The 15,940-nt window shown below is 40.4% G+C and overlaps 1 protein-coding gene across 1 annotated transcript in view; it reads right to left on the bottom strand.

Moving 5' to 3' along the window:
* Window positions 1-15,940, bottom strand: part of tox3 (TOX high mobility group box family member 3) — a 57,008-nt gene that overhangs the window by 22,869 nt on the left and 18,199 nt on the right. The gene's annotated exons all lie outside the window — the stretch shown is intronic.

The raw sequence follows: 15,940 nt of genomic DNA, 5'->3' as shown, positions 1-15,940 counted from the left end.
TGCCAGTAATCTGAGAAATGGAAAAGCAGCTTTTGAAGGTCTGTATATTGTGGGGTTTGTGTGGTATAAATTACACAGTATTGCCTGCATTGATCTTTCGTCCGCAAACAAGCAGATGCGTAGCTGCGATGAAAGCTCTCTTAAGCTAATATTTAAATGACAAGTTGGTTTGTGAGAGAGCAAATATGAACTGCCCTTAAATGCACAATTTGGGTACAGGCAAAAATTTATGAGCTTGAAAGTTGCAAAAGCTTCCAATACCTAAAACAACATCAATCCCCACCCCACACCCCCATTCATTTTTGGCAAACTTGTCTGATTTGAAGTTATTTCAAGGAAAGAGGCAAAACCAGCCTGAAACAATTGTATTTTATAGACTCAATGCGTGTTTCTCCACTGTGATAAGTAACAAAGCAATTACTGACAAAATGCTCCATGACACAACATTATAAATGTCATTGCAAGAATATGAAGGAATGTATCCTATGTTCAAAGAAATCTGTCTGCTATAATGCAGAGTGAAACCCGATGCTTTTCGTGTCTCACATGCTGTTATGGGAAAGTGTCATCAGATGGAAGAGGCTCTGAGGCACAGAGAATTCAATATCAAGCAGTGACAATCTGCAGTGGCTATTCATAGCCACAGGATGGCAATTAATGACACATAAGCATCACAGAATTAAAGTTGCAAGATGCAGCATTAGGTTATTAACTTTCAGTAACCCTAGGAGAGAAAGCAATTAAGGTGTAAAACAAGAACCTAACAGTACAAGAATGCATTCATTCACATAATATTCATTTTCAAGGCAATGGTTTTGAGCTGGGTCTACTTGAGCAGCAGAACCATTGTAGTGTGCTTGTGATAGGAAGCAATGTTTCACACCCAGACTCTTACCCACACAGCTTGGTGGTAGAATAGCAGACAGTTCCCTTCTACCGAGACAGAACAATAGCGACAGGTAAGAACAATGGAGCATAGAATGAAAAATTATGGGCGAACATCTGTACCTAAAACTCAGTGTACCTTCTTGTGTCCACTTCATTATTTCCATCTTTTGTGCAGAGGTATGGAATGGTGGCAAGCTCTATTATTCAAGGTTTTAATTGAATTCACTGTCAAACCGTCAAATTGAGAAAAAGCCCAGCATCCTTTCTGCTTTTGCCTAATGTTGTGAACACTGTAGCTCTCCCACATCATACTGTACTTTACACCATCACTGCAGGACAAACTAAAAAAGAAAAAACTACTTTTATCTAAACTACCACAAACAATAGGAGAAACTAATTAAGACCAGAGTGAAATGAGAAGTGGATTAATCTTTTAGATTTTTTCAAAGAAACTGTCTTCTGAGCAGTTAGTATGGCAATGTAATTACCGAAGAAACTGCTGCTAATCAACTGAGAATGGTATCCATTAATTAGTATATACCCTGGAGAAACGGGAAAAAAAAATCAGTAACAATGTTAACAGCGTAACGCACCAATGAGTGGGGAAACACGGGCCCACAGCACTCAGCAATGCAGGTGGCTTCACTAGTCCAAGTAATTTACAACCCTCTTACCTGAAGCTTTGCCACTAAATTGGATCACAGCTCTCTGCTTAAGTCTACACATTCAGAAACCCAGAAAAAGATCACCTTTGGTAAGAAACACCTATCTATCAGTGAAGTTCCAGCACAAGCCTGCTTCTTACGGCACACTCCTGCGCACCCCCCTCCTGTTTCCAGAACCTCAGCACTAGACTGCCAAGTTAGAATGAATACCCATGTCACAGGGTAGCTGTAATTAGCCTTAAGAAGCTAATCTGTGAAGTGTTATGCTCTACTTTCTATTCCGTCGTATTACCAAAAAGAGACAGATAACGCACTTCTGGAAAGAAAACGTTAGCTCGGGCGCGAAATAAACACCATTTTTTTAGCACGGCAACAGGATCTTCATTAGCTCTCAGACTGCTCAGCATTCTGGCAAAGCAGAGGGTAGGGGAATGGTTTGGAGGCGGGTGAATACTTAATTACACCTTTCATGGCCATGTCACGCAAACCAGATCACATGTCACATGGTTATAGACTACTTCAGGTGGGCTGGAGCCCCCAGCTTCATGTAGCAATGTTCCCCTTGTCCTGGGCGATTGCTGAAGTTTAACTGCCACACACTTCATTCAGCTCAGGTGCATGAGGTCTCTGTAGGACAGCAGTTTTGGATGATGGTCCTGGGGGGAGACACAGCGCTGGCTCAAGTTCCCCCTGAGCAATCAGTTAGATAACTGAATATAGGTTTAATTTGAACTCTTTGTTTTAGATACTTAAAAAAAGTAGAAAGTCACATTTTAACTACTGTAAGTAACTGTAAATCTCCAAGCTTTGGGTATAATTTTTTTTTCTCTAAAGGGCCGAAGTGCACAACCTGCTCGATTAAGGTTTCATTAGGGAGGTCCTATACAATGAAAACCAGCAGGTTTGGGAGTCCCGTGTTCAAACCCATAATAAAACTATCTTAGCAGACAAAAAGATGTCTGATGGCAAAAAAAACGCACTTTACATCGACATCAGCATCACACCAAATCCACACTGCAATTATCAAATGGGTTTCTTCAACAAAAGCATGAAACTTCAGGATCAGTGCTGTCACGTGTGCTACGTATACGGTCATGTAACTGTTATGCCCCAACGAGCTCCAGCACTGCCGCATCAGCTCCACCAATTGGCAATGCGCATTCCGCACATGCTGGAGACTCACTGGGGCCATCCTCAACGAGATCAGGCCGGGCCTATCAGGCCAATTAGGGAACATCGCACAGTATTTAAGCCTCAGACATTGACTCACTAACCCTGCCTTGAGTTTGTCTTCAGTCTTCAGTCTTCAGTCTTCAGTCTTCAGTCTTCAGTCTTCAGTCTTCAGTCTTCAGTCTTCAGTCTTCAGTCTTCAGTCTTCAGTCTTCAGTCTTCAGTCTTCAGTCTTCAGTCTTCAGTCTATTTTCTTGATTCCTGCATATCCTGGCTCATTGACTCTAATTTCCACCAAGCCTGCTTCAACACCTTGTCGGGCCCGGCCTAACAGTAACAACTTCCCAACTGTTCAAATGTGGTGCGTTTGATCTGTTTACATTTATCGAGGGTGCGTAATTCACTGGAGAGTACCATTCTAGGTTCAGCAGCCATGAAAATCTAGTGAACATGACTTCCGATGGGTTTTAGAGGGCCAGGTGCTGACGTAGCTACTGTGACAACAATGAGCACAGTGCTTCTGCGTTCAACAGCGCACGCTCACAGCAAGGAGTTTGCAATGAGACTTTTCTCCAGTCAACAGAGAGGTGAGGTTTATCTCCACATGCTTAACGTCGCCAGGGAAAGGAAGACAGGAACAGCAGCTGCAGCAGCCGCACCCACAGTGCTTCAGATGCAGAGTCAGTCCTTCTTTCCATCTTTTTTAGACTGAGCCCTGGCAGGCTGTCCTTGCGCCAGGGGCACTGCGCTCCAACCCCAGTCCCAAACTCCACTCGTTCCCAAAGACAAAGGCTGAGAGGGGGGCTTCAATTAGGACCCCTGCGCAAGTTATTTTTTAATATTTCTTTATCGTGTTCACAGTCTGTCAGACTGAACAAAATGCCAAATTAAATTAAGTGAGATTGGGAAATCTGGGCTGCTGGTGGGGAGCCATGCGAAAATGGGTCAGCACAGACAATGGACAGTCTGTAATTAAAAGATGAGAAGCTGGACGAGCACTGTTTCAGCCTTATTAGCACAAACAGCACAATGTGCACGGAAAGAATTTCGGCACCAACAGGGGGTCCAAACCAGCAGCCTTTGCTCTTAGCATAAGCACAACAACCAGATGTACTCTGACACAGGATAATAAATGATGGATGTTTTCCCAGGCAGGAATTTAATCGATTGGAGCTTAAAAATGTAATCTAAAAGACCACTTGACCACAAACCTATCACTGAATGTCAACAGGAAGGAAGAGTCTCCAGTCTGAGCAATGATGAAGGCCTTTCAAATATTCTACATTGACTGCTCAGTGCATTCATCTTGAGAGGACATCTAATTTCCAGAGCCTTGTAAGCATGGATCGGTTTTAAAACAGCTGAGGGATAGAAGGCTTTTATTCACACAGTTGTCAGTTGCTGTAGGGAATTTCCTTAATTCAAGCCTCGCGAAGATGCACACATGCCTAAACAGCACAACTCCATTGTTTTGGGAAGGCTCCACGCTTAAAAATGTCATTAACATGTAACATAGCATTTAAATGTAAAAACAAATTATGTCTTGGTGTTTAGGTTAAAAACCACAAAAACTAAATTCCTTCTGTAAGTGTTTTTATAGACAGGCAAAATAGAACAGGTATTCTGAGGATACAAAAGAAAAAAAATATGACTACATCAACAGTTGAATTGCCCTTCCTCTTTGAAATCGTTCCTGAAAACAGGTCAAGTGAGATTTATTTGCCCATACTCCTAATCTGCTCTCTGGTTTTTAAATACTGGGACAGTATTTGTTTTTATGAACTGAAAAGATTACATGAACTGGGGTTGGGGTTATTTCTTCGCACTATATTTCACTTTCAGCCTTTTGCAGATAAATCAAGTTTTTCCTATAATCGTTTACTCCTTCAAGGACCCAGTGTAAGACTGTTGACAGTCTCCTGGTGAGAAACCTTCTGGCTCTGCACTGCACTCCCAGAGTCTACATATTACCACTGAAAAAGACTTTTAATACCAAAATGATACCAACAACCCCCCCCAAAAAAAAACATACCAATTATTCACACATATATAGTGCCCATTAATGTCTTTTACGTGTAACCTTAGCAGGAAACACCCAAGAGGTTCTCCGAAGATGTCAGTTTTAATCAATACAACATTATTTCAGTAGCTAATGAGAAATATTAGGTCACTAGAACTTTTGAGCATTTTGTTAGTGTGTCTTATAACCTTAGGAGATTAGAGCACACATCACAGGCCATGACCTGTCCCAGTTTGCTCACTTCCCTCCTAAGGTTAAAATTGCCATTGCCACCCCTATGACAAACAATTTAAAAAAAAATCCTTCCATACCACAGTGCTGTTTCTTTTCCATTTCCACAAGCAGCGTTTTAAGCATACTGTAAGTCACAGTAATATCTTGCAGTCGTGGACACCACACTCTCACTACCCCATCACAGAAAGGTAGTGCAGTAATCAGTAGTTCACGCTGACTTTTTGAGTAAGTCTTCACGACCTTGGTCTTTCGCTTCACGTTATACACATTTTGTATTATACCAAAAATAGGTCATTTATTTTTTTCAATTGATGTCTAACATTTGTTGCTAAAGGGTTTATAGCACAGATTGTCTGTAGGTACTGTAACACCAGGAGACACAGCAACTGCCTCTTCATACACGCCCGGTGCTCTAGAATGGAGCCTGCTTGACTTTCTTTTTGTGATGACTTTGGGTCAGTGCTCGAGTTCTACACTGTGATAGGGTAACGGCTTCAGACAAGATGGAGACTCATGTCTGAACTACATTCCCCAGAAGGTCTGAACTACATTCCCCAGAAGGCTGTGGGCAATGACCTGCCCTCCTTCAATCAATCAACTTCTCAAAACTGGTTAAGTGACAGTATGGCAGCATTCTTTTCATAAAAATTTAAATGAGATTATTTTAAATACTTCCCCTTTCCTCAACATTCCTCTCAGACATTGATGTTTTAAAGGAAACTTCTAGAATTTATTTAACACTTCTTCTGTGTGAATATATGGTTTTGGTTTTTCAACATTTTGAATAAGGAGCAACAGAGCCAATAAGAATTATCACTTGCTCTTTGTTTTTCTTAATCTTTGCTAGTTAACACGATTACTATCTTAGTGCCTTTAATTATAAAAAAAATACTTCTGAAGAGGCTTCTGAAACAGAAGGCTTAAGAGCAAGTTAATTCCCAGAAATACACAATCTGGTATCAGGCATTACAGAAATACTTTTAAGGATCAATAGGCTATAAAAATTAAACAGAATACCTTTTAACATTTGATTTTCTTTCAGTCAGACATGCAATGATATCAAGATCTATTACCACTTAACAGCAGGTAGGCTGTAGGTATGCACTCCTAATCAGGGCATCATTATCCCAACAGAATGACCTTAATTAAGCTTTTAAACTACAAATTTTATCAGCTGCTGGCAAGCAATTTTACGGTTCATCTTGAGCTCTGTAATCAAAACAAGTTACAGGTCTCTGAATTTCCCTTTTGCAAGATCCCTTCCAAGCTAATTTGCTTTTCAAGTGATCTCATGGAACAGAAATAATAATCCACAAGGCATCTGTAACTAGCCCTGAGTGTTTTTGAAGTTGAGGCAAAAAGAAAGCTTTGCTCTCTTTATTAGGAAGAAGGCACTGTGAGGCCAGACAAGAACAGCCCCTCTCCCAGCAGCCTCTCCTTCTGTTTCTGCCTTTGCCAGCTGCTGCTGGGTAAATACAATCTCTGAAAGGTTACCGTTTGATTTCCAAGGTCCTGGACAAACATGAACTCATTCACTACACAATTATCCACTACCCAAGCAGCTGTCCAAACAAGATCATCAGGACCACTGCAGGCAGCACTTGCACAAAAAGTCAAATTCTTTGAGGTCACCAAGTTAGTTTTAGATGTACTTCTCAGCACATTAAGAACATACACTAAGTATTCAGACATTTCTCGGTTTAAGACTGAATTTCTGATGAATGTCAAAGATGTCAGGAGGTGTCAACACTGGAAAAAGGTAGAAACCTCTGGCTTTAAAAAAAAGATTTGGGGACCTTACCTAGCTTGTCCTGACATGCCACTGACAATATAAACAGCATGTTTACTTCAGAGACCAGCTAGGCAGATTTTGTTTCTGTCATGGCTGCTGTTTTACCTGATAAAGCCACTCTGCACTGTGCTATCACAGTGGAAAGAGCTTTAAAAACCCTTTGGTTCAAGGCATCGCTTTATCTCTCTGGGAAATCAAAATGCCAATAAAAAACCACCTGTTCCTCCTTCTGCTGCTCACAGTTGCTTTCCTGCGTGGCACACATTTTCTTTTCCCCCCCTACTGAGAAGGAATCTTAGTTTTCCTCGCCTTTAAATACAAGACTGCAGTCAAAAACATTGAAAGAAAGAGTGTAAATTGATAACAAAATAAGACTGTGCTGAAAGAGGAGTGCATCAGTAGCAGTAGCATAAAGGCTTTCAGTAGATTCTCAATGCAGGAGGCTATAGGACAACACAGTCAAGAGTCCTACAGCTCTTTTAAACAGCCGAGATTAATCAAGGTGCAAGTAGAGTGTTTCAGCTGTTCAACAGTAGAGGAGCTGATGTTAAATCCAAGTTGGGGGTCAATGCCTTTGCCTTACACTGTGCGTTAACCCCATCAGTGGCTCGTGACAGTTTACCGCTGCCTAACCTATTGATTTTCTGTGTCCTTTTCTTCACCAGCTCCTTAGGCCAAGCTCATCTGGGTCAGCACTCTAGACTCCAGATACTCCAGACAGGATGCAGTATTAATAGTAAGATTGGAATATAGGTGGAAAGGACCCAGAAAAGGTCCAAGTAATCATGGGGAGAACATGGAAACTACATACAAAAAGTGCCCAGGCCCAGACATTTAAGTTTGGTGAACACAGAAATCCAATTTAAGTTATACTGTACACATACTTCTCATTAAAAGAAATTACAATCCCCAAAACTAAGGTTAACTGCAATATGAATTAACTTTAGAATGTAGATGCTCATTATAAAATATGAAATAATCGTGAACACATAGAAGTTCTATTTGCAATATTAACATTAGACTGAACAGCTGTGCTTCTAATATAGCATACAGCTCCGATGGATTTTCTAAATACCCTAGAAACTATTTTTAATGGTATGAAACACTGATACTATTACAATCTAATACCTATTTGTAATGAGAATTTTAGGGCGATAGGAAAAAAAAATTCATTCAGAAACAAAACATTTAGAAAACAACAGACTATGCACATGGTATGTATTCGATTCTTCATATTTCACAGTGTGAGGTTTCAGTTCCTATGCCCTGAGCACCAGGACATGATTTGCTTGTTCAGCAAAACACATTTCACGATCAAACATACCCAGGCCTAAACTCAGACCAGGTAGATAGCATTGCACAGCCTGCCGATTTCATTTAAATGAGCATTATAAGAAGACTGCCAGACATCTTGTGTTTTGTTCTCCCAGAAGGACCCACAGGAAACTGGATTAGCTGGTGCAAACAGTATTAAGCACTTTAGAGTCTTCGGAGATTTGGCTCCTATCAGACTGACAGCGTTGAGATAAGATACAATTTTGTTTTGTGGGATTTTTTTTTTGCAGATCCTGCACTGATAATCTTTGACTAGCATCTCATTTGCTTCTATTTTTGGATCCTCTCCTGTAAATTATATTCTGCAATCTGCTCTATACATTGTTAATCCCTTAATGATGTTGAAAATGTAGCATTATCAAAAGATGAAGAATAGTTCCCCTCCTATAAGTATAGTGTTTTGGGATGGAAAGCTATTGTTAAATAGCAAACTGTGGCTACCTGGCTTTAAAGATGGAGAAGCAGGTTTTTGAGAATGCAGATATGTATCCTGCATATACCCTGTGCTTTGCTTGACTTGAGTAAGAAATCGATCTTACTAAATCACAGCGACTTATTCTGTCATTTCAGTGATGCTGGCAAATACTTTTGAAGAAAGAGCTTTCAGAGGATTTTGGAGAAATTAGAAATTCATTTTCATACTCAAGCTGATTGATTTAAAGGGCACAAACTTTCTAAACAGATGCTTAAGGAATTCTTCTGCAGTTAGAAACACTCAAATACTCCCATATATAGTACTGCACCAGCTTAATTAAACAGTCTTTTTCATCCTAATCTCAGTAGCACAGTTATCAGTTCATATTGGAAAGAAGGAAGAACAATTTTATTATGAGCTCATGGTGAACTGCCGACATCCCTCCATAATAAAAGTCTCTGCTGTGATTCTGAAGGTGAAAGGCCCAACTCTAGACTGGTACATTACTGCTTTCTCACTGCTTTGCACAGAATATGGTCTAGAGAGGCTCCAAGATTGTGATCTTTATGTCAGTCCTGAGGTGAATGGGGAGCTGAGGAATTAGCAGTAGCTGAAGGGCTTGTGGCTTCTTCCTATGCCTCACTGAAATTAATCTAAGAGCTTTAATATTAAAACTGTGGAAAGTGCATTATAGATATTCCTTTGTTGCACCCTGTATCCTGCTTGTATTGGTGCTGACGTATATGTGAACACATCCACCTTCACACAAAGTGAGATTTTAGGAATTTGACAATAGTAGTAAAATGAAAAGATTTGTTAAAAATGTTATTTATATATATAAATTCACGATATGTACAGACACTGTTCAAATACGATACTTTAACAAGCACCCTAAAATTTGTTTTAAAGATCTGCTCTAGCTGGCATCTGGAATCTGGTCAGCTCCCCTGAAGCAAAAAAAAAAAACGAAAAGCCAAAAAAACATTTAAGCTTTGATCTACTGGGGTGCAAAACTGCTGGCTTTCAGCCACAAAAGGCTTAAGCACCACCAAGGGTCTCCAAATCTCTGCGCTGGCATTCGGCTCGAGTAAGCAAACAGAGACGCCCTTCTTCAGGAAGGCAGAAGAAACTAAAACACGGATGGAGCTGCAGAGCACGGTCTCCGACGTGCCTTCAGGCCCCATCCCAGTTTGTTTACTATGGTGGGAACTGATGTAACTCCGGCTAAAGATGGGAGGTACCAAAAGCTCCGATTAATATCTGCAAAGAAGCTGGGTGTATGTTTTTGGAGTTTTTATACTTCATCTGAAGAAAAGTCTTTGCAAAGTAACAGAAGTTAACAAGTTAGTCTTGTTCTATGTAGCTGGATGTGTGCAAAGGGGAAGCATTTTGTGTGGCTGCTGTAGAATTGCGTCTTCTTTATTGGCCTTTGTCACATCCTTATGTTTCTCCACCACATCTTCCAAATTCTTGCTCAAGTGCAATTACCCTAACTGCCTATGACAGTATCAGTCTCCAGCACCAACAAGAGCGTGACCTTTCACAGCTGATGATGCAAAAAAAGGAAAGAGACCAGCATTCTCTAGAGCAAGCAGAGAATCGAATGCTAGACACTAGTGCATTCAGCACTAGCTTTTCAACCATGTTTTTTAAATGCATACAAAATATTAGTGGGACAGGAGAGCAAAATGCAGCCCCCATGACAGAGAATCGACTGCTATGTGGACCCAGGCAATAACCATCACTGACCCAGTTAAGGCCGATGCCCACTTTTCTCGCTGGCTGCTAACCAGACCTCGGGAGTTACTTCATGATTTAAAAACTGACCTCCACATCCATTCTCCAAACAGAGCTGTGATCTGATGTGGACACACTTGGCCTAGCCTCGCCCTGTTTTTCCTGTGACAGAACCTACAGTAAGTACAATCCCAACCAGTTGTTCAATCTATATAAATTTGAGAAACACAAACTGCTGAGCGGTGGCTCATATATCAGTCTATTATACACTACGGGGCTCACTGTATTAAACAAATGGATCTGCCTACAGCTGGAAAAGCAAAGCAATATAGGGAGCAGAGGTTATTGTCTAATTTAAATCTTGGCTGCATTCCCAGCTCTGTGCAAGATTCCAATTTGTGCCAGAGCAGCTCGGTGCTACTGACAGAGGCCTCGCTGAAAATACAGTTGGGCTCCTTCCAGAAATGTGTCTGGAAACTGCCGATCAACAAGTCGGTAAAGATTAACAGTATGACTGTAGCAAATTAATTTAAATTATAGAAACATATGGCCGTGGATGTTTTCTTTTCACTTAGGGTGGCACCTGCGTTTTGCAAACAGCAACGAAGTGTACTGCGTTCTGAAGACGCCCGTGTGACTTCCGAAAACATCGCTGCCAGGCCCGTGATCAGAAACGCCACATTCGCTCCCTCTTTCGGTCTGCTTTGCTTAATTCCTTTTTTTTATAATTATATTAGAGGATTTAGAAATAAGCCATAACAGATAAGCAGATGGAATTGAAGGCTCCATCTCAGAATAGCACCAGGTGCTGTCGGTATACATTTAAAAGGATGAGCCATTTTGAGTCGTGCAGTCCAAATTCAACTGTTAGCTTATTCAAATTTAACAGTTTATAAACAGGGCCCATTCCATCTGATTCTATTTTCTTAATGCTGGAAAAATGAAGCTGACTGGCATGAAGATTATAAATATCCCGGCCATATGGCTAGTGTTTTTACTCAGTCCTACCGTCTCGGAGACCTGAGGACTCAAGCTGTCTGGAAACTGCCTAACAATGCTTTACAACATTGCTCCTTTTAATGAAAACAAAATGAAATAGTGGGAGCTGGACATGAAATGCAGCTACGAAACCCGAGTTTGATATTTACAGTACCCAGCTGTGTTTCAAAGCATAATTAGAATTTTTTTGTTGTGAAGACTCCATTCATTGTGTGGAAAAACAGACCTTAGAAAATCACCTTTTTAAGATGCATCTCGGCAATGGCAAGGGAACTATCAAACCAAAATCCTTTTACCTTAAGTACATTATGCATTTCCCCGAAGGGCAACATTACATTAAGCATTTACATTAGCCGCTAATGTATGTACCAATCGTACTAAATTGTGTAAATTAGTCTATTAAAGAAGCATTCCAACCACAGGAACAATGGCTGAACTGGTGAAGAGAGAGCTGTGGGTTAGTTTTCCTAAGCCAGCTCTTAAAAAAAGGAGAGAAACACAGCCAGAGAGAGGTCTGGCGTACGTGCCCATTTCTGACAAATCAATCATTTCAGCTGGAGCTCAGGTCTCTGGATCAGATTTATACATTTATTATTCTAACTCTTTCCCTCCTTTTGCTGTTCTAAATTCAAACAAATGTGCTTAAGCACAAGAAGCACAATTTAGTATCATATGCAGCTAGTGGTGAAGCAAAGCTCTTAATAGCATTAAACTCTTGATAGGTTTAACAATTGATTACAGTATCTCTGAAAATATGCAAAATAACACAATGACTAATGAACAAGTTAAAGTGCTATACAGACAGCATAAAAGGCCTATTAAAAGGGTTCTCAAAATAAAGTCTGTTTGATTCAGCATTATAGGAGTGTGCAGTTTCAATATGGATATACAATGCATCAGTTTTGCCATAACAGGGAGCTGGCTACAGTCAGCTAAAATGACTGAATTCTGAACCTCACCAGTTAGAAGAAGATAACCCTGGGACCCAAGAAAAAAGCACGACTCTCAGCCATTCCTGCATTTAAAGGCAGTTCTTTTATTATAGAAAGGAAATGGAGGTATAGCGCATGTTCAGAATAGGAACAGGGAAAGAGTATGATTCATACAATAAACACTAATACAGAAAAGATTTCTACCTCAACGTTATCCGGCTGATGTTTTCATACAAAGTGCCTTACATTTGCACCCATTCATCCAGCAAGGTAAATTACTGGGACAGTTTGGGTAAAAGTACTTTGTTCAAGAGTAAAATTACAATGTCTCACCTGGGATATGATACCACAACCATCCAGTTTCAACTCCAGAACTCTGACCAGTCCTCCACACAGCTACCTTCATTGAACATGGGTAATACATCCTCATGGGAGCCCTGATTTATGGTATACTCTACAAAGACAACCAATACAGCTTAAGCAGATTCCCAAAGGAAAACAGAAACCACCCTTACTTTGCAGCGTCAAAGCTGGCTTTCAAAATTAAAATGTTCAAACAATTAACATTTTGTGATCTCAGGCAATTGACACATCCCTGCAAATGTGTTCCAGGGCCTTCTGTGAAGCAAGGAAGCTGTATTATTCAACAGTGTAAAACCTGTTTAACTCCCGTTTGCAGGGTGTTTCAGTAGTAATTGCGAGTCAATATAATTAAAAGATACTTGAATAATTTGCATACTTTTATATATCCCACGACTGCACGGTGCACTGAACATGACTAACCCAGTAAGAAGCAGTCCATTAGGAACTCAACAAAACCTGATGACACTAAGTGAATTGTGCAGAAGCAATCCTGGATTATACAATTTTTTGATTATATAGATCATTTACCGCTTAACTTCAGTTCCAGTTCCGATGATAATTGAGTTCACTGGTAATATCATACAGATAAACGCATTTACAGAATTAGTCACTGAAGAATTCTGTCACCTTTACAAGTGATGAGTGATTTGCCTTCCTGCGACAAAGCATGTGAGCAATAAAATGCATATCATTTTACTTTCCATCGCAGCGTGCACCTCGCAAGCCATACACACCAGTTTTTACACTGCCGTGCCAAAATAACCATTCGGAGATCTTCTCACCAGAATCCGGATTTTGAGAACTGACCTCTGCTTTTACTGAAATCTTTTACTGAAAATCTGAATTCTGGTGTGAACTCTACAACTAAATATGGCACTGATAAATGAAGCTGTTAGGATCCATCTCACAATTCAGGACTGAGCTCCTTACACATGCCTCTTGTACAGCAATTTCTCTTCATTCATCTTCATTAGGCTTTCGTTTGACCTGCTTTTTCGCATCTCTGTCAGCACAGGGTCTGCAGGGAGCTGTTGTATTTCCTAACAATGTACGCTGGATCTCTTCAATGTGATCTCCATGATAGGTCTTAATCACAGCCTCTTTCAAAGGTAATGAGAGACATGTGCTTTTTTTCGCCAGGATAATGATCTGCCTATATTCTAAACAACGGTGGCGTGAGTGGCAGCCTTCTCAATAAAATCTCCAAAAAGAAAGAAAACGAAAAAGAAAAATCTCTCCTCCGTTCCTGTCATAGAGGTACTTTACCTTGAGAGAGTGCAGTGCCCACATTGCCCATGAATGGAGTGCTAATCTTTACATTCATCAAAGCTAAAGAGATCGACCCAATTACCTCCTGGTATTGACTGTCAATCCCTCCTGTAATTGCATTTTTTTATCTGGAAAATTCAAAGCGATTCACAGGGTCCACAATACATCTCTATACTCTCTTTGTACAAAAGGTGAGAAATTCCCTCCCTTTAGAAAAAAAAAGTTTTTTCCCCCCAGATTAAAATGAATGGCATTGTGCCCCTCATACTGACTGGTTACCTACTGAAGTTTCCAAAGTGTCCAGAGTAGCTTTGCTGTCCTCTGCTGTCTTTCTCCCATCATTTTTTATACAGTTGGCTAATTAGCTTACTTCTTCACTGCATTAAATCTCTCTCAAGTACATGCAAGTACTCATTTTATTAGGATAGCTGGAGAAATTTTAATTTCCATAACACAAAGGAAAAAAGGCAAGAGTGTGATCCTTTCTAACAGAATAGTTATGGAAATCATAGGAAAGTTGTCTGATTTAGTCACGGCCTCTGGTGAGCAAACTAAGGGCACCTACTCTTTAAAAGAGATACTTCTGTATTTTAATTAACCGCTGAGGTAACTCCCTGGGGGGTCTGAGCTGGCAATGAGAAGTTCTTTGATTTATGTGCTACTTTGTTATTTCAGCTTGAGGCTTGCCTATTATAAGACGTCTTGCATAATTATACTATTTGTTAATTAGCTACTTTTAAAATATTTTGCATCGAAAATATAAACAAACTGCAAGTTAAATGAGAGCATGTCCCATTATTTCCTATCTCCACCTACACGCAATTAAAACTGAAAATCTAGTCACCTTTTGGAACTCCAAGAAGATGTGAAATGCCATTAAAAAGAACAATAATGCACAGCAGATTGGTTTTATAACACTTGCACATCTTTCAACAATTAAAAAAAATGGTCCCTGTTAATGTAAGAACTACCTGGCTGTTTCTTCTTTAGCTCTCATTTCACTGACCATCTTTTAGACCCCAAACCCTCCACTGGTTACTCGTTAAATACCTCCACTGAACTGGCTGTTTCCACTGGGAGTACAAAAACATAACTCTCCACACTGGATCCACTGAGCGGGCTTTCCCTGCAGTTCCAAACCAAGTCCAGATTTGCTTTCAAACTGCACTTAGATGTCACTGTAACAGCAGACGGATTGTAACCTGACAACATTTACGATCCAGAATCTCCGAGAGCCATCGCTGAAATCAAAAACAATCAATGCATAATTGCAGTTTAAAAAGCTCCTAAAGTGCAGAAACATTAAAGACTATTACAGCACCAACAGCAGAGAATGCAAGCACACCAACAGAAAGTCACCCCACGTATAACAACACCTTGGAAATATAATCACCACTATTGTAAATACCAAAGTGTGCAGATGTAATCTATCCCTAATGGAAAAACGTAATTAAAATCAAGCATGGAACATAAGACATTTTACAAATATATTTTCTTTTTCTTATTTCCATACAGCCATTTACTCCAATACTAGCCTCTACAGTATGTTCTTCATGTCGGGCTGATTTATAATTTGCTTTTTCCCCCCACTAAATTCAATCTAATTATATACAGACTCATATAGTGGCTTCATCATCATTATCATCATAATAATAACAATAATGACTTACACTTATATAGCGCTTTTCTGGACACTCCACTCAAAGCGTTTCACAGGTAACGGGGACTCCCCTCCACCACCACCTGGATGATGCGACGGCAGCCATAGTGCGCCAGAACACTCACCACACATCAGATATCAGTGGGGAGGAGAGCAGAGTAATGAAGCCAATTCATAGAGGGGGATTGTTAGAAGGCCATGGAAAATTCCATAAGGGCCAATGGAAAATTTGTCCAGGACACCAGGGTTACACCCCTACTCTTTTTGAGAAACACCCTGGGATTTTTAACGACCACAGAGAGTCAGGACCTCTGTTTTACGTCTCATCCGAATGACGGTGCCTGCTTACGGTATAGTGTCCCCGTCACTATACTGGGGCATGAAGACCCACATGGACCGCAGGGTGAGCGCCCCCTGCTGGCCCCACTAACACCTCTTCCAGCAGCAGCCTTAGTTTTTCC

Source organism: Lepisosteus platostomus, chromosome 20, assembly GCF_059453375.1.
Source record: "Lepisosteus platostomus isolate fLepPlt1 chromosome 20, fLepPlt1.hap1, whole genome shotgun sequence".
Lineage (NCBI taxonomy): Eukaryota > Metazoa > Chordata > Actinopteri > Semionotiformes > Lepisosteidae > Lepisosteus > Lepisosteus platostomus.
This window is presented reverse-complemented; position numbering and strand designations above follow the sequence as displayed.